The following is a 23148-nucleotide window of genomic DNA, read 5'->3' on the forward strand; positions in this document are numbered from 1 at the left end:
AGCTTAGATAAAACGGACCAATGCTCTGAAAGCTAAAGAATGCCCACACTTACCCAAGAAGAAATACATGACCTGTATTAAAGAAACTGAATCTGTAAGTTAAAACCTTTCTGAAATGAAAACTTCAGAACCGTATAGTTTCAAAGACAAATTTGTCATTGAATATTTAATATTCAATATTTAAATATTTACTCAATATTTAAAGAAATAACACCAATGCCCCAAAATCCCTCATAAAAACAGATAAAAATCCTCAATCAAATATGAGCAAATAAAATCCAGCAACATACCTTACAGGTATAGATATATATCAAAACCAGGGAAGTTTATCTGGGAAATGCAACAACAGTTCAACATTGAAAAAAATCAACATAAGTCAACATAGTCATAGACTAAACAAGAAAAACCACATCATCAACAGATATAGAAAGGCATTTGAGAAAATTCAGCATTCATTCATTCATGTTAAAGACTTTCAGTAAACTAGGAATACAAAAGAGTTTTCTTAACCTGATAAACACTATCCATAAACCTACAACTAACATCACACTTAATGGTAAAAAATTAATTGCTTTTCTCCAAAGAGTGAGAACACAGAAAAGACATAGACACTTCCTATTCCCACTCAATATCATAGAGAAGTCCTAACTAGTGCAATAAAGCAAGAAAAAGAAAGAAAAGGCACTCATTGGAAAGGAAGAAGTAAAACAGTTATTATTTACAAACAATGTAAATCCTTGTCAGGAGTCAATGAACTTTTTCTATAAAAAGCTAGATGGGAAATATCTTAAGCTTTGCAAGCCATATGGTCTCAATCACAACTACTCAACTTTGTTGTTGTGGATAAGTGTACAACACTGGTAAAATACTTCATCTGCACTTAGTTTACTATGGAAGCAAAGTTTTCTCTATTACTATAAATCTCATGTAGACCTAAACATTATATTCACCAATTTAGTTTCAAAATGAGATTTTTTTTTATAAAAAACACTTTTTATTTCTAATATTCACTTATTTTTAGGTAACTAAAAATCAATCTGTGTGTAAAACAAAAATTGTCTGGTTCATGTTAGAATTAACTAGAGCACTTTGAAACATGTAAATACATGAAAGGGGCTCCATAAATGTGGTTGAGTAAACATCACGAAGATTCTTCACACTTATACAAATAAACTCTAGTTGTCTAAAATGGTATACTATCATCAAATACAAAGAACGATAATCCTCATATCTCTATTCAGAATCTTTAGGATGGGGTCCGGGAATCTGGGTTTTTTAAAGAGCCAAAAGTGATTCTGATGAAAGTTAAATTGTGAACCACTGCCTATAAGAACTCTTGTTTTAATAAAAATGTCTATGTTTTTAAAAATCACAAATCATGTAACCATCAGAAGGTCTCACTAAGCTGCAAATACATATGATAACACGGGGAAAATACATTTGCAAACAGCTTCTATTTAACTTCACACAAGTGAAGGTAAAGAAAGCTGATCCTACACAGAACTGTTAAATTAGGAAAACATCTGCCTTACACAGCTTTTTAGTTTCCCACAATTATATAAGGACCGCCCTAACCTTGTTAATTTTCATCTTTCTGCAATTAGAAGTTATTCCTATTCAGTTACTCTTACTTTTCTCCAGTTTTATTGAGCTGTAACTGCAATACAACACTGTGTAAGTTTAAGATGTACAATATAATAATTTGATACATTATATATATTGTGAAATAATTTCTACAATGTTTAGTTACTATCCATCACCTCATATAGGTGATTCTTGGTTATACTAACTGATTATACCTTGACTTAAATAGGCTTGAATCAACATGTATCTCCAAAATGTAATTTTCCTTTTGTGCTTTTAAACTGTGTTAAAAGAAAAAAAAAAATCACAGGCCCGTAATAGTGTCACTTAAACCACATCTCCAAACCCATACTTAATACATAATCTAACTGCAGTTTCAACAATCCCCAGAAATGTAGCCCTGTTGGTTATTCAGAAATTTTTCAATCCATAACAGAGTCGGCCACCTGGTCCTCTCTACCCCACAAAGAAAGACAGGGTAATCTGCATAAGACACATGCTTTCCCCCTAGACAGTGGCCTTGAGTGAACAACCCTTTTCTCTTACTAATACCTTTCTTGCCCCCATCATCCTATAAAAAATCTTCCACTCCAAGTAACTCTTTGGAGCATCCTATTTGTTACATGGGGTGCTGCCCAATTCATGAGTTGTTTAACAAAGCAAGTTAGATCTTCAAATTTGCTTGCTTGAATTTTATTATTTAACACATTTGGTGGCAGTAGTAGGACCTGAAGCAAACTTCTTACAACATTCAGGCAAAATGAGAAACAATGCAAAACTCTTTGAGTTCCTCATCTTTGTCATTTCAGAGGGCTGTAGGTAAGCAGCTCTCAGTGTGAGAGATGCCTTTTTGTCTGCACTCAAGCTCCTGATATGAGTGGCTTTCCTTTATAGGTAGGTCAGCTTGAGGTGGCAGATTTTCCCAGAGCCCAACCCAAGCTGAGCTGGCAGTTCTGCTGAGAGCCCAGTCGAGATGGCAATTTCACCCAGAGTCCAACTGAGCTGGTGGAACGGTCTGCCCAGAACCATGCCCTCAATCCTTTGGACAATTCCCAGGGCAGAAAACCTCATCAAGGTTCTACAAGAATTGTCAGTTGTGTGCAGAGAGCCTTCTTGTGGCCAAGACACAGCACTGCTAATATTTTAAGGCACATGTTTGTTCGTCTTGTTTTGTGTAAATAAAGGCTACTAATAGTAGGGATCTTAAAAGGCAGAAAGCCACAAAAACTGGTGGGGTACAGGTCAAGCATTTAACAAATGTTAGAGCGCATACCACCTCAAGAAGACTCCTGTGGTTGATCAGCTAGTCACAGAAAGGTTAGATTAACACCAGGTCACCTGACAACCTCCAGAAAATTCCTGTGCAGCAAGAAATACAGTAAAACACACACAATCCGAATTCAGTAAAGTGTCAGGACATAAAATCAATGCACAGAAATCAGTTGCATTTTTCTACACCAACAACAAGACGGAAGAAAGAGAAATTAAGGAGTTAATCCCACTTACAATTGCACCCAAAACTACAGATACCTAGGACTAAACCTAACCAAAGAGGCACAGAATCTATACTCAGAAAACTATAAAGTACTCATGAAAGAAATTGAGGAAGACACAAAGAAATGGAAAAATGTTCCATGCTCCTGGATTGGAAGAATAAATATTGTGAAAATGTCTTTGCTACCTAAAGCAATCTACACATATAATGCAATTCCTATCAAAATACCATCCATTTTTTTTCAAAGAAATGGAACAAATAATCCTAAAATTTATATGGAACCAGAAAAGACCTCAAATAGCCAAAGGAATATTGAAAAAGAAAGCCAAAGTTGGTGGCATCACAATTCCGGACTTCAAGCTTTATTACAAAGCTGTCATCATCAAGACAGCATGGTACTGGCACAAAAACAGACACATAGATCAATGGAACAGAATAGAGAGCCCAGAAATAGACCCTCAACTCTATGGTCAACTAATCTTCGACAAAGCAGGAAAGAAGGTCCAAAGGAAAAAAGACAGCCCCCTCTTCAATAAATGGTGTTGGGAAAATTGGACAGACACATGCAGAAAAATGAAATTGGACCATTTCCTTACACCACACATGAAAATAGACTCTAAATGGATGAAGAACCTCAATGTGAGAAAGGAATCCATCAAAATCCTAGGAGAACACAGGCAGCAACCTCTTTGACCTCAGCCACAGCAACATCTTCCTAGGAACATCGCCAAAGGCAAGGAAAGCAAGGGCAAAAATGAACTATTGGGATTTCATCAAGATCAAAACCTTTTGCACAGCAAAGGAAACAGTTAACAAAATCAAAAGACAACTGAAAAAATGGGAGAAGATATTTGCAAACGACATATCAGATAAAGGGCTAGTGTCCAAAATCTATAAAGAACTTAGCAAACTCAACACCCAAAGAATAATCCAATCAAGAAATGGGCAGAAGACATGAACAGACATTTCTGCAAAAACATCCAGATGGCCAACAGACACATGAAAAAGTGCTCCATATCATTTGGCATCAGGGAAATACAAATCAAAACCACAATGAGATATCACCTCACACCAGTCAGAATGGCTAAAATCAACAAGTCAGGAAATGACAGATGCTGGCGAGGATGTGGAGAAAGGAGAACCCTCCTACACTGTTGGTGGGAATGCAAGTTGGTGCAACCACTCTGGAAAACAGCATGGAGTTTCCTCAAAATGTTGAAAATAGAACTACCCTATGACCCAGCAATTGCACTACTGGGTATTTACCCTAAAGATACAAACGTAGTGATCCGAAGGGGCACATGCACCCGAATGTTTATAGCAGCAATGTCCACAATAGCCAAACTATGGAAAGAACCTAGATGTCGATCAACAGATGAGTGGATCAAGAAGAAGTGGTATATATACACAATGGAATACTATGCAGCCATCAAAAGAAATGAAATCTTGCCATTTGCGACGATGTAAATGGAACTAGAGGGTATCATGCTTAGCGAAATAAGTCAATCGGAGAAAGACAACTATCATATGATCTCCCTGATATGAGGAAGTGGAGATGCAACATGGGGGGTTAAGGGGGTAGGAGAAGAATAAATGAAATAAGATGGGATTGGGAGGGAGACAAACCATAAGTGTCTCTTAATCTTACAAAACAAACTGAGGGTTGCTGGGGGGAGGGGGTTGGGAGAGGGGGGTGGGGTTATGGACACTGGGGAGGGAATATGCTAAGGTGAGTGCTGTGAAGTGTGTAAACCTGGCGATTCACAGACCTGTACCCCGGGGGATAAAAATATATTATATGTTTATAAAAATTTTTTTTAAATTAAAAAAAAAAAAAACCACACACACAATCCCAACCCCACATCATACTACTTTTAGGTATTAGTTGGGCTCTGAAAAACCCAAAGACTTACTAGCTAATGGGATCTTTACATTCTAAAGAATCAAGCATACCTGCTTATTTTATGTCTAAGAACTATAGTCCTAGAAGTTGTAGGCATCTAGCAAAATAAAAAAAAAATTCTATTAAAAATAATCCAGAATTTACTGTGGCCATTATGGGAAATGTTCAAATTAGACAAACTTGCTCATTTAAAAAGTATGGTTGAAAGTAAGGGTTCCCAAATTAAACAGAATGGGAGGCTTATTTTAATGGATATTAAAGAGTTTCCAAAAGGCTTCAAGATTCCAAATTAGTTTCATTGAAAGATTCATTTCAAAAGGCTGATAAGGGAGCCTGGGTGGCTCAATTGGTTAAGCAACTGCCTTCAGCTCAGGTCATGATCCTGGAGTACGGGATGGAGTCCCACATTGGGTGCCCTGCTCAGTGGGGAGTCTGCTTCTCCCTCTCACTCTCTCTCTCTGTGCTTTCTATCTCTGGCTCTCAAATAAATAAATAAAATCTTTTTTTAAAAAATTACCTCCTGAGCCTAGTCAAGAGGGGAAAATAACAATTCACATTATCCCATCATTTTCAAAACCAGACCATTGGTTATAAATAATTTCACTCTTAGGGGGGGGCAGGGTGGCTCAGTCAGTTAAGTATCTCCCTTCAGCTTGGGTCATGATTCCTGCTCAGCAGGGAAGCTTGCTTCTCCCTCTCCCACTCCCTCTGCTTGTGTTCCCCTCTCCAGCTATGTCTGTCTCTGCCAGATAAACAAACTAAAAATCATTTTAAAAAATAAATAAATAATAATTTCACTCTTAGGAATACGTATTTCTTTCTTGCCCATCTCACTTTGTAAAGGCCTATTTAGCCAGAGTGGCCCCACCTCGGTTGAACAGCCATTTTGTTGTTTATGCAGTAAAACTTAAATTGATCCTGTCTACCGCCCCCCCTCCACACAGGGAAACTTATTTAAAAGCAAGTCCAGAAAACCAGAACCAGGTAACAGAGCCCAGATACAAGGGTGGATCAGGCCAGGTAGAGATAAAAGCCCGAATGCAGGGATGAGTTGGGACAGGTGGAGACATCCAATCAGTAAAGCGAGCATACTATCTCCCTAGCTACCAAGAAGTTTGGGCCCCGCCTTTTGGAGGCCAATTCTCACCAAGGTGATAGGCTAGTGCAAATGTCTACTATGGTATGGGGGAATTGTAGTTCAACTGGCCACCCGTGTGTGACCTAGCAGCTTTCTCTGTGTATTGCAATCTCATTGGCCACCTGTGTGTGGCCAGGCTCAACCACATGGCCTTTGCTCTATAAAAGTTAGTCTGTGAGGCAGGGAGGGGTCGTCCTTTCCGTAAGGGGCGGCCCTGACCGATCTGTTTGACAGTCGGTTTGATTCTTGATGCTTGGCCCCAAACAAAGCTTTGCTTGACGTTTGCTTTGTATCAGTCTCGCTCCTTTGACCATGGACCCAACATTGGGGACCCAACAACTTTACATCCCAATAACACAGCTTGGACTTTTTGCCTGCCTGGTACCTGCAGGTGGTTGTTTCTTTGGCTATTTGGGGGAATGACTATCTCTTGTAAAAATAGTGTATTTTATGTCCTATTTGAGGATTTCTCTTGTATCCATGAGGTTGTTTAACACTTCCAGAAATCTTTTTTGTTCGTCCCAGCCAAAACCTGAAAGATATTTTTAAAAGATTTACTAACTATAATCAGAAATTTGGACAAACTAGAAAGCTGTTATCTAGGACTGGTAGAAATTTTTTTAGGCCTTCTCCCATAAGCTAAAGGGAGAAAAGGCATTCTCATGAATAGATGGGTCTGTTAGGCCTGTGATATCATTTAGGCAGCAAGGAAATTCAGTGAGAAATTAGAAACAGCTGTGCTTAATTTACAAAACTAGCCTTTAGCGGACCAGAGGTGCAGTTCCAAAAACAATTCAAAGACCATCAATCCTTTTCATCAATCCCAAAACATCCCCTTTTTATCTCAAAAGGCTTATTAATATTGTAAAAATTCTGACCTTAAAGAAATAAAAGTCTTCTAGAAAATGGTTACATCTTTTTCCTGTGCATTTAAAATGAAAATGTTTGATGTCCTACCCAGTCTTCTCTGAGAACTCTTTATCTAGCCAATCTCTTTAAAATGCAAATTGCAGGGAGGTAATCCTTACCAATCGAAAATAAGAAGAAGGAAAGGCCATTTAAAATTTGCCGTGACGAGGTGGCCGAGTGGTTAAGGCGATGGACTGCTAAAACTTGACTTGCCGGGGCGCCTGGGTGGCTCAGTGGATTAAGCCGCTGCCTTCGGCTCAGGTCATGATCTCAGGGTCCTGGGATCGGGTCCCGCATCGAGCTCTCTGCTCGGCAGGGAGCTTGCTTCCCTCTCTCTCTCTCTCTGGCTGCCTCTCTGTCTACTTGTGATTTCTCTCTGTCAAATAAATAAATCTTTAAAAAAAAAAAAAAAACTTGACTTGCCAAGGACAAATATAAATCTTAAGTAGCTTCTCCACAAATATTAAAAGAAAGCTTTAGCCATCTATACCAATAACCTTAACCATCTACCGGAGAACCTCAAATCCAAATTTTATAACTAAAAGTTTATACTTAATGTCATCGAGCCCTCTTGCTCCACCATAGGCCCAAACAGTTAAAACCAGAAACAGACAAGACTACTCAACAACTCAAGCTGTAACCAAAACCCACTGTATTTATTTCTTACTACAGTTTTAGGTGGCACTGACAAAAAACATTTTGCAATGACTGGAACATTCCAACCACAAGAACAAATGTCTAGAAGACCAAAATGTCTAGCAACCAAATGTCTAGAAGACCACACCCCACATGTCCCCTTGCCTGCCCAGGATCTTGAGCTGCATACATACAGATCCCCATCCATGATCACACACTCTCTGCCTGCTCTTTTGCCAGGCACCCCCCACCCCCATCCTCTTCCTATGAACTTCTATATGTCCATCTTGTCAGTGGAGAGGTTGGTTATTAAGGCTTAAGCCTTCCATCCCCCTAGCTTCTGGAACCCAAAATAAATTTCTCTCTTTCTCTTCTCCAAACACTTGTCGCTTGAGTTACTGGCCTCTCTTGTGACAAGTTTGGGTTTGTTAAGCAACAGTGTTAGCAAATCCAGCCAGGTGCTATCCTACTGATTTGCCCAGCCTCCATGGGATTCCCTGGGACAACTGGCTGAGGCAGCATGCCAGAGCTCATCAGTTCATGCAGTGGACAATGTAGTGAGCTAAGCGCTGACCCACTGCCTTCCTGAGTCAGTGGCTGTGACAGAATCTTAGGTAACACTTATTTCATGGTAGTAATTTTAAAACAGAAGCTAATAAAGTCAGCATCTACCTGCATATTCACGTGTGTCTATGTATGTGTTCTATGTGTTTCTATCTCTGGTAGGAATTAATTTGTAAAACAGCTCTATTTAGTTGGTTCAAAGGCAAGCACTTATAAGAACTGGTTATTCTAAAATGCAAGAAGATAGAAACTAACCCAAATGCTTTCCAAGTTCATATAATCTGGAAAAATACTTGATATAAAAGCTAGTTTGAAAAAGGGGACAGAAAATTTGAAGAAATAATAGCTAAAAACTTCCCAAGGAACCAGAAATCCAGAAACAGAAGGCACCAAAAGCCCCAAACAAAAGAAACCCAAGAAGATCACACCAATAAACATAGTAATTAAAAAGGCAAAAATAAAGATAAAGAGAGATTTTTAGGGGCACCTGGATGGCTCAGTCAGCTGAGCACCCAGCTCATGCTTTCAGCTCAGGTCACGATCTCCTGGGTCATCAGGCTCCGTGCTCAGTGGGGCATTTGCTTGAGATTTTCTCCCTCCTTCTCCTTTTGTCCCTCCCCCCTCACTCACAAACATGCTCTCTTTCTTTAAAATAAATTTTAAAAGAAAAAAAATTAAAATCTTTCTCTTATTTAACTTAGTGAAGCTCCCCTCTACTTGCTAGATGGAATGCAGCCTGATTCATGAATCATTTAATAAAGCTAACTACATCTTCAAATCTAATGGCCTGAATTTTGTTTTTTAACAACAGACAGGCTAAAATATATTCTGCACTCAATTTCTGTTCAATTACAAATATAGATTTATAAAAAAGATTTATAAAAAAATACAGATTTATAAAATAAATCTATAAATATATATATAAATATAAATAAAATATATTTTATAAAATATAAAATAAATCTATTTATAAAAGATTTATAAAAATATAGATTTATAAATAGAATATAGATTTTTTAAAAATAACTAACATATTTCCTCAAAGGGACTTTTCTTAAGCACCACATTGTGTCATTACACTACTGCGGTCCCTCCCTTTGCTAAACCCCACAGCATTCTATATATTATTTTCATTCAGTATTTATCATATTCTTCTTTGTAAAATGGTGATTTTTATACATTTTTATACATTTCCTTACTAATAGAAGGTGACACAGAGAGCCTTTGGGAATAAGGATTAGATTTTTAACTATCTTATCCTCACCGTGAATACTACCACAGAGATCATAAATTAACTTTGAATTAATGATAGCAGTCATGGAATTATTTGTGGTAAAATCCTTTTATGTAGCTCACTAATTCAAATGTCACAGAACTTTAGAGAAGGAAAAAACCTCAGTAATTGTATTAATCTACAGTCTTATTTTATAACGAGGAAACCAAGGCTTACAGAGATAAAAGGACATCTAATAGGATTTTTAAAAATTACCTATTGAAAATAAAATTAAAAATAAAAAAAATTACCTATTGAGAACAAGCATCAGCTGACATATTTATTTCATATACAAATTCAAAACATATACTTTTTAATGTATTAAGTTCAAAATACATGATACACAGTACATATCTATACAGAAGTTAAGTGATTCCTTCCAATCAGATGTAAAATTCAGTATGTCCTTTTAGGCCAGATGCTCCAATAACTAAATATTACTTAATTTTTTTATTATTATTAGAATTTTTTAAATCTTTATAATAAGCAACATTTTTTCAGAAAATCTGTTCATCATGGTAATCAGATATGTTAATATTAACTTAAATTATCTAAACCTTGCTAATTCTACAACATATGCTTCCTATCTCAAGAAATGCCAATCTGCATTAAAATATGGTATGCTGGCCTCAAAATGTTCTGGATTTCCTAAACTAATCTAAGGTAAATAACATTTCTTAAGATTATCTTTAAAATTAGTATTATATAAGCATTTCTTTCTTCATAACATTGTTTTTTATTTATAATTGCCTCAAACTGTTCTTCCTAGTTTATCACACACAGCCCCCAAATAAGCAAGAATTCAAGAACCACCCCCTATGCGTTTTCACTGTGCTGACTCAACTGACCTCTGGCGAACTGAATTCTGTTTTATAATAACTTCATCTAATCATCAAATCTGCTCCTATTTTTTTTTCTGACACTCCCTCTCCTTGTAGATGTCTAATTATGAAATAAAAGATCACTGAGTTCACTGAAGTAAACGTTGCATTTTTCCAATCTCTTAAGTCCATATGCTTTCTTTTTTTTAATACCTAGAATAACTCTGCTGTTACCAATTTTTACTACATTTTGGCAAAAGCACAAAGTAGAAAACATTTTTGTGAAGAGCAACATAACTAAGAATGTTACATGGCATTATTGGAAACAAAAGCAGTTGTCTCTGTTCATAGGAAATAATTTCATTTCAAAATGATGAACAAGTAGTATTTTCTAAGTAATAATCACAGTTTCAAACATAAGAATATTATCTGAACCTAAAGACAGTGCATCTAAATAAGTAAAATTTTATTAGTAAATATCAATTACATTGCTACTTCCCATCACATCCAAGTAGCTCTGTCACATTGCCCTTTAGGTGGTGATAAGCCTTTTGTTTGTTAAATTTTCAATGTACTCAAAGAACACAAATCTTTAGGTAGGAGTTATTTTTCACTCACAGGCCACTTGGTGGGAGTGCGTTGTTGAAGATTAGTTGACCACACAGTTGTGGGTCCAATTCTGGGTTCTTTATTATGTTCCACTGATATATGTATCTGTTTTTGCACTAGTACCATACCCTATTGATGTTTACAGCTTTGTGCTGTAACTTGAAAAGTGGAATCTTGATGCCTCCAGTTTTCCCCTTCTTTTTCAAGATTGCTCTGGCTATTTAGGGTCATCAGTGATTCCATACAAATTTTAGGATGGATTGTTCTAGTTCTGTGAAAAATGCTAGTGGTATTTTGATAGGATTGCATTAAATGTGTAGACCACAATAAAGCCAATTAGAACTTCAAATTTTACTCTACTGTTTTTGAACAAGTTATGAGTATCTCCAATATAAGTTTTATTTTGGGGTATTTTAAAACTGTCATTTAAAAAATCATTTTGAATTAACATGATAAGCACATAGAATCTGAAGCAACAGACTGTTCCAAAATTCTAATTTTGCTTTCTGCTGTTTTAGAAGTCCTTCCATATGTTTAAAAAAAAAGAAGAAGAAGAAGAAGAATAAAAATACCAGGTGATGCATAATTTCCCTTTTAATTGAAATATAATTGGCATATAATGTTGTACCGGTATATGTGTTGATTTGATACATTTATACACTGCAATATGATTACCATTGTAAAATCAGCTAACACCTCTATCTTGTCACATAGTTGTCACTTTTTCTGTGTGGCAAGAACAAAAGATTTAGTCTCTCAGCAACTTTAAAGTCTGTAATACAATACTGTTGATTATAATCAGTATGCTGTGCATTAGATCTCCAGGATTTTTTTTTTATCTACAACTTGCATTATGTACAAGTTTGTACATAATGCTTAACTATACCATCTCCGCCAAAAGAAACTAGTTTGCTTTGAAATTTATCTACGTCATTCTTCTAAATGTTGGCAATAATAAGTGTTCAGTGCCCTGTATTTTGATGAGATGCTCACTCAGCAGTATCACTAGGTGTAGCTTTCAATCCAGGAAAAAGAGACTGGATTTTCTCAAAACTCTAATTTTAGGGGCACCTGGGTGGCTCAGTGGGTTAAGTGTCTGACTTCAGCTTAGGTCATGATCTTAGGGTCCTGGGATAAAGAAGATGTGAGATATATATATGATGGAATATTACTCAGTTTTATAACTTTTCTCCCAAGAACTCTATCTCAATCAAGAGGATCAACAACTACCCAGTCACTTAGAAGTAATCCTCACCTGGGTGGCTCAGTTGGTTAAGTGTCCAGCTCTTTTTGTTTGTTTGGTTTTTTTTTTGAAGATTTTATTTATTTATTTGACAGAGAGATAGAAAGAGAGGGAACACAAGCAGGGGGAGTGGGAGAGGGTGAAGCAGGCTCTCTGCTGAGCAGAGAGCCCAATGCCAAGCCTGATCCCAGGACGTTGGGATCATAACCTGAGCTGAAGGCAGCTGCTTAACAACTGAGCCACCCAGGTGTCCAAGCATCCAGCTCTTGATTTTGGCTCAGGTCATGATCTTAGGGTGGCTAGACTGAGTCCCATATGGGGCCTCAAGCTCAGCATGGAGTCTGCTTGAGATTCTCTCTCCCTTCCCCAACTCACATACATGCTCACCTGCACTCTTTGTCTCAACAAATAAATAAAATCCTAAAAAAAGGAAAAAATCATAGCCTCCTTGTTTTCCCTCAACTTCACCAAATGCTACCATCTTTACTCTATTGATGCCTCTCTAATTCCTCTGTTCAACAATCCTCACTTGACACTGCCTATCTTTAGGCCATCATAGCCTACTCGCTTCATATCTACTGCCTCCAGTATCAACATCCTGTTCACTGTTGTCGGAGTGAACTCTCTCAACTACCAATCTACCGTCATTCACAGCTTTTAAAATCCTTCCAACCTGAGGAAAGTCTCTAAGTATCTAAGCAAGTATCTAATCACCTATTTAGAGTAAAGTGCACTGATGCTTCAGCAATATCTAATTTTCTACATCTCTTGAGCAGACCACCTTGCATCAGTTTTATGAATTTATGCAAGTTATTTTCTCCAAATGAAATGCCCTTCTCTGCTTTGTCATACTTCAAAAGCCTAACCTTTCCTACCCCAGTTATTCATTGTTTGATTGATTGATTCACTTACTTCAGGCTGATAGGACTCTGTGCAATGAAAATACAAAACAGATAGAAGAAAGCAAGTAGTCAGTTAGCATTAATAACAATAGTTAATATTTACTGAGTATTTGCCAGATGGCAAGCACTATTCTAAAGGGCATTATGTGAACTGTTATTTATCTATCATAACAATTATGATACTGTGATATAATAAGACATATATTTCTTAATCCTGGCTCCTAAAAATGCTCCATGACTATAAAGGTGAAAGAAACATCTTTTGATATAATATTTGTTTTTTGTCATATAGGAAGAGCCCAGATGTCCATCAACAGATGGATAAAGAAAATGTGGTGAGTGTGTGTATTTTATGTACAATATGGAATATTACTCAGCCATCAAAGAGAAATGAATCTTGCCATTTGCAATGATGTGGATGGAACTAGAGGGTATTATGCTAAGTGAAATAAGTCAGAGAAAGACAAATGGCATATGATTTCACTGATGTGTGGAATTTAAGAAAAAAAAAACCAGATGAATATAGGGGAAGGAAAGGAAAAAATAAAGTAAGATGAAAATTGAGAGGAAGGCGAAGCATAAGAGATGCTGAACTCTAGAAAACAAACTGAGAGTTGCTGGAGGGGAGGTGGGTGGGGGAAAGGATCACTGGGTAATGGGCATTAAGGAGGGCATGTGACATCATGAGCACTGGGTATTATATGCAACTGATGAATTACTAAATTCTACCTGTGAAACTAATAAAAAAAATTTTTTTTAAATATTTGGATTTTGGGGAGCCTGGGTGGCTCAGTGGGTTAAAGTCTCTGCCTTCATGATCATGATCTCAGGGTCCTGGGATCAAGCCCCACATCGGGCTCTCTGATCCACGGAGAGCCTGTTTCCTCCTCTCTCTTTCTCTGCCTGCCTCTCTGCCTACTTGTGATCTCTGTCAAATAAATGAGTAAAATCTTTAAAAAAAAATTTTGGATTTTGTCCCATTTTCTGTAATAACTCCAGAGCAATAAAGGTAAAAGGAGCATCTTTTCCTAACATGTCCATTTCAACCACACTGGAGTTTATGTTAATGAGGTGAGTTTTGGAAAACCCCTGAAGACTAGGGGGAAGAAAGGGCTGGATGTGATCAACAGTGGGATTAGACTTTCAAACTCACCCCCCACCCTTCAAGGAGGAGAAAGGGGCTGATCAGTGATTTAATCACTAACGGTCAGTGATTTAATCACTAACGGTCAGTGATTTAATCAATCATGCCTATATAAGAGAGCCTCCATAAAAACCCATAAATAAAGGGACTAGTTCAAATAAAGGGATTGTTGAACACGTGGAAGTGCTGGGAGGATGGTGGGCTTGGAGAGGGCATGAAATCTCCACAATAAACAGCCCTTCCCCCATATCTTGCCCTATGCATCTCTTCCATCTGGCTGCTCCTGAGTTATAGTCTTTTTTTTTTTTTTAAAGATTTTATTTATTTATTTGACAGAGAGAGAACACAAGTAGACAGAGAGACAGGCAGAGAGAGAGAGAGAGGAAAGCAGGCTCTCCACTCAGCAGAGAGCCCGATGCGGGACTCGATCCCAGGACCCTGAGATCATGACCTGAGCCGAAGGCAGCGGCTTAACCCACTGAGCCACCCAGGCACCCCCTGAGTTATAGTCTTTAATAATAAAACAATAATGTAAGTAAACTGTTTTCTTGAGTTCAGCAAGCCATTCTAGCAAATTATCAAATATGAGGAGAGGAGCTGTGGGAACCTCCAATTTAAAGCCACTTAGTCAAAAGTAAATGTGTCAAACTGGACTTAAAATTGGTGTCTGAAGTTGGGGGTAGAGGGACTGAGCCCTTAACCTGTGGGGTCTGTGCTAACTCCAGGTAGTGTCATAACTGAATTTTAGGACACCCAGTTGGTATCCACAGAGCTGGCTGATTGACTGATATGGGAAAACACCCACCCATCTGTTGTTACAAGTGGTGTGAATCATAGTTAAAGAAACAAATTTTTCTTTCAACAACTCTATAAGGTGGTATAATAAAACTCCACATTTCAGAGATAAGGAGTATCTTGCCTAAGGTTAAACATGCAGGAAATGGTAAACTGAGATACAACCCCAGGAAAACTAAGCTCAGCCGAACGTGTCATTGGTGAACATGACTTCTACACTTTGCATATACTTCTACAGTCGCATGTATTACCTAGTGATATAATATTTTTATAACTACATTCTTACTTCTTAAGGACAGAGAACATATGTTAATTCATTCACATATCCCCAACATCTAGCACAGTGCTTATCACATTTTGCACTAAATAAATGTTTAATAAACTAAATTAAGCACTGAAAATCAGTTCTAAAATGAGTACTGGCATCTCAGAAAAACTGTAAGATAAGTTATACAGGTTTGGCCCTCTCTCCTGAATTTACTAACACTTGACACATCACTTGGGAATGCCCTCTTGACTTCTTAACCTAGTCCTCTAATAAAATCTAGCCTAAGGAAAGAGGGTTATTAAATTCATAAACAATGAATAAAATACGACCGGTAAAAGTTATTAAGGTCTATTTCCTGAGGATGCTGGCATTTTAACAGGTAGCAAATCTTTAAAGCAGTGGAATAGCATCAAATAGTAAGATACCAGATGTTCATTAGTATTAGAAAGGTTTTGGAGCAGGCGTTTTTTGGGCAACAGCTTCCAAATGATTCCATATAAGCAGTATGCTCTTCCCAGACCAGAATCATACATCACTTCATTTCAGCAGCTAAGAGCCTGTTTTCTTAGAGAGATAAAGTGCACTGCCCATGTTTCAAATGTTACAAATCTTTAGATCTTATTTCTAAACTCTTCACATATAATACTAATGTAATTAGTGATGTCAACGGCCAAAGACAATGCAAGTAAAGAAGACAAGTTGAAGTAAAATACAACAAAATGACCAGGACTCATAGAGAAAAGTTTACACAGGAAAAAAAAAAATTCCCAATTTTAGTGTGATGACTAGCATATTTCCCCTTTCTCATAAACATTTCACAAGGGTAAGTTTTAGGGCCAAACTTCTTAGGTTTAATTCCTCATCTACCAACTAATAACCTTCCTGTGCCTAAATGCTTATCTGAAAAATGATGACAATAATGGCACGTACACCACAATGGTGGTACCAAGGATGACACACGTAAACACTTTTAAAATGCTTAGAACAGCATACTGCATGTAGTAATATAGTTGCTATCACCACTATTGCTTATAGTAATAGTCATGGAAGTAGTTGTTACTTTCAACAAGAATGGAGAAATCTCAATGAATATATGGATAACTGAGTAGACTTCACCTAAAAGCCCTTTCATAATCCTTAATATAATTGATATTTATAGAATACTCCACTCAGCAACTGCAGAATACACATTCCTTATAAGTACTCTTGGAACATTTACCAAGACGGACCATATACTAAATCATAAAGTAAGGTTAAACAACTTAAAAGGATTCAAATGACACAGACTATGTTCTCTGATCAAAATGAAACAAAATTAGATATCAGTAGCAGAAAGATACCTGGAAAAATCACAAATATTTGGAAATTAATCAATACACTTCTAAACAACCCATATCACAAAAGAAACAATACAGTATGTGGAAAATATTTCAAATCAAATGAACATACAAAATATCAAGTCTTACGGTTACAGCTAAAGCAGTAGTAACAAGTAAAGTTATAACCTTAAAAATGAAAAGGCTGGCGTGCTTGGGTGGTTCAATGGGTTAAAGCCTCTGCCTTCAACTCAGGTCATAATCCCAGGACCCTGGGATCGAGCCCGACATTGGGCTCTCTGCTCAGTGGGAAGCCTACTTACCCCCTCTCTATCTGCTTCCCTCTCTGCCTGCTTGTGATCTGTCTGTCAAATAAATAAATACAATCTTAAAAAAAAAAAATGAAAAGACATCAAAAAAATTTTTTTAATCAGGGATCTAATCTTTACATTAAGAACTAGAAAAAGAAAAAAAGTTAAATCCAAAGCAGGAGGGGAAAAAAAGAAATAACAAAGAAAACAAAAGGAATGAACAGAAAACAACTGGGAAAACAGTAAATCGAAAACTGATTTTTTGAGAGAAGAATGTCAATAAAATTAATAAACCTCCAGTTAGGCTAATTTAAAAAAGAAGAAAGAATATATAAACTACCAATGTCAGAAATAAAAGAAGGTCCTACAAATCCTAGAGACATTAAAAAGAAAATAAGACAATATTTTAAGCAATATTCTTGATTAAACTGAAAATTTCTTGGAGATACAAATCACCACAACTCAAAAAGAAATAAAATAATAATAAACAAAGTAACACAGGATCTACTAAAGAAATTAAACTGATAACTAAAAGCCTTCCCACAAAGTAAGCTATAGGCCCAAATGGTTTCACTGGTGAATTCTACCCAACATTTAAGGAAAAAATAGCATAATCTTAAATTCTTTAAGCAAATAGAAAATACAAATTCCAATGCATTTTGTGAGAACATTAAGCTACTACTAAAATCTGACAAAGACAATACAAGAAAACCACAGACCAATATTTCTCATGAAAATAAACATAAAAATCATTAACAAAGTATTACTAATTCAAATCTAGCTTATATATAAAAAGATTATCATGACTAATATATAAAATGAATACCATCATGGTATTAGGATAACTGGGGCTTATCCTGAAGAATGCAAAGTTAGCTTAACATTCAAAGAATCAGTGTCATTCAGCATAATAATGGAGGAAAAAAGGAACAACTTCAATATATGCACACACAAAAATATTTCATAAAACCCAACACTCAGCAAAACAAGAAAAAGAAAATAAAGCATTCAGATTAGAAAGAAAGATATAAACTGTCTTCATACACTGAGGACATCATAGTGTATATGAAAAACACCCAGGGATTTATAAAAACTAATAAACAAACTTAGCAAGATTGCAGAAAGTAAGGTCAATATACAAAAAGCAAATGTTTATATTCTAGCAATGAACAATCAAATACTTAAAATTACAAAATGTATCTTTTAGTCGCATAAAAATATTAAATACTTGGAGACAAATGTAACAAAATATGAATAAAACCCATATACTAAAAGTGGCATAACACTGCTGAGAGGAATTAAAGAAAAGCTATATAGCTTGTGATATGCCATGTCCATTGACTGGAAGGCTTGACAGTGGGTTTTAAGTTTTTACTTTTAATCACCTGGTGCATATTATGTCAACTGTACTCCTTAATACCCAAAATGTATTTCACCCATCCTCTCATTTACCTTCCCTCTTGAAACCATCAATTTGCTCTCCAGAATTAAGAGTATGTTTGTTTGTCTCACTCCCTCTCTCCTTTCTCTTTGTTCATTTGTTATGTTTCTTAAATTCCACATATAAGTGAAATCATATGGTATTTGTCTTTGACTTGTTTCACTTAGCATCATACTGTCTAGCTTCATCCATGTTGTTGCAAATGGCAAGATTTCATTCTATTCTATGGTTGAATAATATTCTACTGTATATATACCACCTCTTCTTTACCCGTTCCTTAGTTGATGGAAACTTGGGGCTGCTTCCACATTTTGGCTACTGCAAATAATCCTGCTGAAAACATAGGGGTGCCTGCATTCCCTCGAATTACTGTTTTTGTATTCTTTGGGTAAATACCCACTAGTGTGATTGCTGGATCATAGGGCAGTTCTATTTTTAACTTTTTGAAGAACCTCAATACCAGTTTGGATTCCTACCAACAGAAGAAGGAACCCTGTTACCTTCTTCTTCACATCCTTGTCAACAAATGTTTCCTGTGTTGTTGACTTTAGCCATTCCGACAGGTGTACCGTGACATCTCATTGTAGTATGGACTTGCATTTCACGGATGATAAATGAGGATGAGCATCTTCTATGTGTATGTTGACTATCTGTATGTCTTCTTTGGAAAAATGTTTGTGTCCTCTGCACATTTTTAATTAAATTGGATTACTGGGGGGTGCTGAGTTGTATCAGTTCTTTATATATTTTGGATACTAACCCCTTTGCAAGTAACTTCTTTCATTCCATAGGCTGCCTTTCAGTTTCACTGTTTCCTTCACTGAGCAGCAGCTTTATATTTTGATGCAGTCTCAATAATTTATTTTTGCTTGAGTTTCCCTTGCCTCAGGAATCTATCTAGAAAAAAGCTGCTACAGTCAATGTCAGAGACATTGCTGCCTGTGTTCTCTTCTAGGATTTTTATTGTTTGACTTCTCACATTTAGGTCTTTAATCTATTTTGAATTTATTTTTTCTGTATGGTGTGAGAAAGTGGTCCAGTTTCACTCTTTTGCATATTGCTGTCCCAGTTTTCTCAACATTGTTTGTTGAAAAGATGGTCTTTTTCCCACTGGATATTCTTTCTGCTTTGTCAAAGATTAACTGACCTGTAATCATGGGTCTATTTCTGGGCTCTCTATTCTGATTCATTGACGTATGTTTGTTTTTGTGCTAGTACCATACTCCCTTGATCACTACAGTTTTGTAATAAAACTTGAAGTCTAGAATTTGATGTGTCCAGCTTCATTTTTCATTTTTTTTAAAGATTTTATTTATTTATTTGAGAGAGAGTATGAGAAGGGGGAGGGTCAGAGGGAGAAGCAGACTCCCTGCCAAGCAGGGAGCCTGATGTGGGACTCGATCCCGGGACTCCAGGATCATGACCTGAGCCGATGGCAGTCGCCCAACCAACTGAGCCACCCAGGCGCCCTCATTTTTTCATTTTTAAGACTGATTTGCCTATTTGGGTTTTTTTGTGTGTGTGTGGTTCCATACAAATTTTAGGATTGTTTATTCTAATTCGGTGAAAATGCTGGTGGTATTTTTGATATGGATTGCATTATATATGTAGACTGCTTGGACAGTACAGACATTTTAACAATATCTGTTCTTCTGATCCCTACACATGAAATGTCTTTCCTTTTCTTTGTGTCATCTTCTGTTTTTGCCTTCAGTGGTTTATAGTTTGCAGAGTATAGGACTTTCACCTCTTTGGTTAGGTTTATGGCTAAGTAACCTTTTGTTTTCGGTGCAATTTGTAAATGGGATTGTTTTCTTCATTTCTCTTTCTGCTGCTTTATTATTGGTATATAGAAAGGCAAGAGATTTCTGTACACTGGTTTTGTTTCCTGTGACTTTACCAAATTTATCAGTTTTAGCAGCTTTTGGTGGAGTCTTTCATATTTTCTATATAGAATATCATGTCATATATAAATAGTGAAAATTTTACTTCTTTCTTACTGATTTGGATGTCTTTTCTTTCTCTTGTCTGATTGCTGTGACTAGAACTTCCAATACAATGTTGAATAAAAGTGGTGAGAGTGAATATCCTTGTCTTGTTGCTGACCTTAGGGGAATGACTCTTGGTTTTTTCCCCACTAAGGATATTAGCTGTAGGCTTTGCATATATGGGAAAGGCTCAATGTTAATATAGCAAGTCTTTCCAAAGTGATATATAGATAAAGGCAATCCCAATCAAAATTGGGATTGTTTTCTACAAATTGACAAATTATTTCTAAAACTCTGAAGAGAATACAAAAAATATGAAAGAGACCAAAAAAACTTTTGAAAAACTTCAGAAATCTTAGAACATCAGACTTTAAAAATTACTAAAAAGTTATAGTGGTCCATACTGTGGTATTGGTCTAAAAACAGACCTAAAGAGCAATGGAATAGAATACAGCAAATCCCATCTGGTTGGTTATTATCCCCCAGGAATCTGACCTAATCCTGTTTGAGTAGAGAACTGGTTCTGGGGTTATTCAGCAAGTGCAGTCACCCAGAATCATTTACGTTAGGAATGGCCTGGGCCCAGAGATTCCAAGGTAACCTTGAACTGCATTAGATGCTCACGTAACTCCTTCTTTCTACCAAGGTTGTCTAGTCTAGACTAACATCTCCAAATTATTATCAACGGCCACAAAACAACCTAGTCTCTGAAATATTGAAAGAAAACTAGCTTAGCCCTCCTGCAGCATAGCATGACTTTCAGTAAGAAGTTACAGTTTCCATTCTTGCAATAATTATCCATATAAATTTTAATAATTGATTTAACTTCTATAGATTTCAATTCTTTTCCTCCTTTTCATTATTTCTGCTCAGGGCAGGTATGCCTTCAGTCTCCACAGCTTTCCACTCTTCTTCTTGAACACAGATTATACCACTAAAGTTAGAAACCACCTTCTTCGTATTTGATATTCACTTAAATCAGTCTCACAGTGCACTTGTCATGAGCTCCAGATGTTGTAAGCAAGTGCTGAATCACTGCACTGTACACCTGAAACTAGTATCACACTGTACATTAACTAACAGGAACTTAAATAACAACTTAAAACCATACCTGCATGGTAATGATATATAATTATCCATTTTATAAATCACTGAATCTTGTGTGCAAATATTTTGTTTAGGAATTTACATCTGAGTGCATGTGAGAGAGTTTACTGTGGTTTTTCCATTTTGTAGTTTCTCTGTCAGGTTTTCACGTCAATTTATTTTCTGGCCTGATAAAATGTGGTCAGGGAGTATTCCTTCCTTCTCTATTCTCAGGGGAAGCCTGTGTAGCTTGGTATGTGCATGTGTGTGTGCGTGTGTGTTTACATGTTTGTGTCTGTATTTCGTAAGTGTGTAGGTGTTTGAAGGCATTCAGACTGAGTTCACTTTGTAGGAAAAATTTTAATTGCATATTCAACATATTTTATACATATAGCAATTCAGATTTTCTATTTATCCCTACGTCCATCATTTAGATAAATTGTATTTTTGAGGATTTTGTCCATTTCATCTACATTTTCTAATATTGTGGCATAAAATTGTTCACAATAAAAAATTAACATAAAAAATACATCTGTCTCACATTTAGTAGAGCTGAATATTATACGTAAATCTTATTTAATCTTCTTAATCACATGAAATGACCTTGGGCGGTATTTTTAATATTTTACTACCTGCTACTCAGTCACTCAACATCAGTAGTTTTTAAAATATGAAAATAAATTTAATTACAAAAATCTACTGTAATACATATATTCTTGAAATGTATATAAATACATAAATCTTAGTACTCTTGTTTACCTTGCCATAAATGTGTGTGTGGATAGATATATAGATATAGTATACAGATATATAGATATGGGAAGATATATAGATAGATAGATATGGGAAGAAGCTAACTTTTTATCAGGTCTCAAGAAGGAAGAATTCACATCATAATTTATTAACGGTCACTGGGAAGAATGATGACCACTTTCTATATAGAGCCTTTATTTGCTCTCACACAACTCTGAATAATCCTTCAGTTCAAAATGAAAAGTGAATTCTTTGATAGTTAGAACAATTAAGCTATCAAAAAAGCAAAGAAAAGAAAGGAGGGAGGAAGGAAAATATTCCATAATAAAATATGCAAAGATACTTAAGAGGCTAATATTTTGAATACTGTTCATATATTCTTCCTTAGAATATGCTACAAAAAAAAAGAAATAATCCAAATAGCAATAAAAGTTGTATCAAACCATCACTCTGATAATTTTATGAAAGCCAAAAAACACAGTAATTTCAAAATATGTAGTATATGAAGCCTAACTGAGCAATGACTTTTTTTTTATATGAAAATGGGTAAGCAGCTTCTTTATCTGTTCACTGTGCTGATACTTGCTTTTACCACATTACATTTCACATATTGCAGTCTATCCACCAGCAAGCATGACTAAATTTGGGAAATGGCAGTACTAAATAGTATATAAAGGATTTCCATTACTCAAATAGAGCATTTTACCCTCATTTCACAAAACAGACCCTATTACGATCCAAATTATTTTTCACTAGTACCGTCTTCCTTCACTACAAAACAAAAATTATGTATTTTTACCTACTAACATTGCCTAATTTGGGGATGTCAGAGAAACTCCACTTTTGTTAATTAAGTATTAAAATACTTTTATGATCTTACTGATAAGTCACATAATGTATTCATATAATATCTTGGTAGAAATAACTATGAAAATTAATCCCAGGTGTTACTTGGAAATTTTTTTCATT

The 23148-nt window shown here is 36.1% G+C and overlaps 1 protein-coding gene across 4 annotated transcripts in view; it reads right to left on the reverse strand.

The window, feature by feature from the left end:
• RABGAP1L (RAB GTPase activating protein 1 like) overlaps nucleotides 1–23148 on the reverse strand; it is a 765821-nt gene that overhangs the window by 603837 nt on the left and 138836 nt on the right. The window lies entirely within an intron of this gene.

The sequence above is a fragment of the Mustela nivalis genome (genome assembly GCF_964662115.1).
Source record: "Mustela nivalis genome assembly, chromosome: 16".
NCBI classification, from domain to species: Eukaryota; Metazoa; Chordata; class Mammalia; order Carnivora; family Mustelidae; genus Mustela; species Mustela nivalis.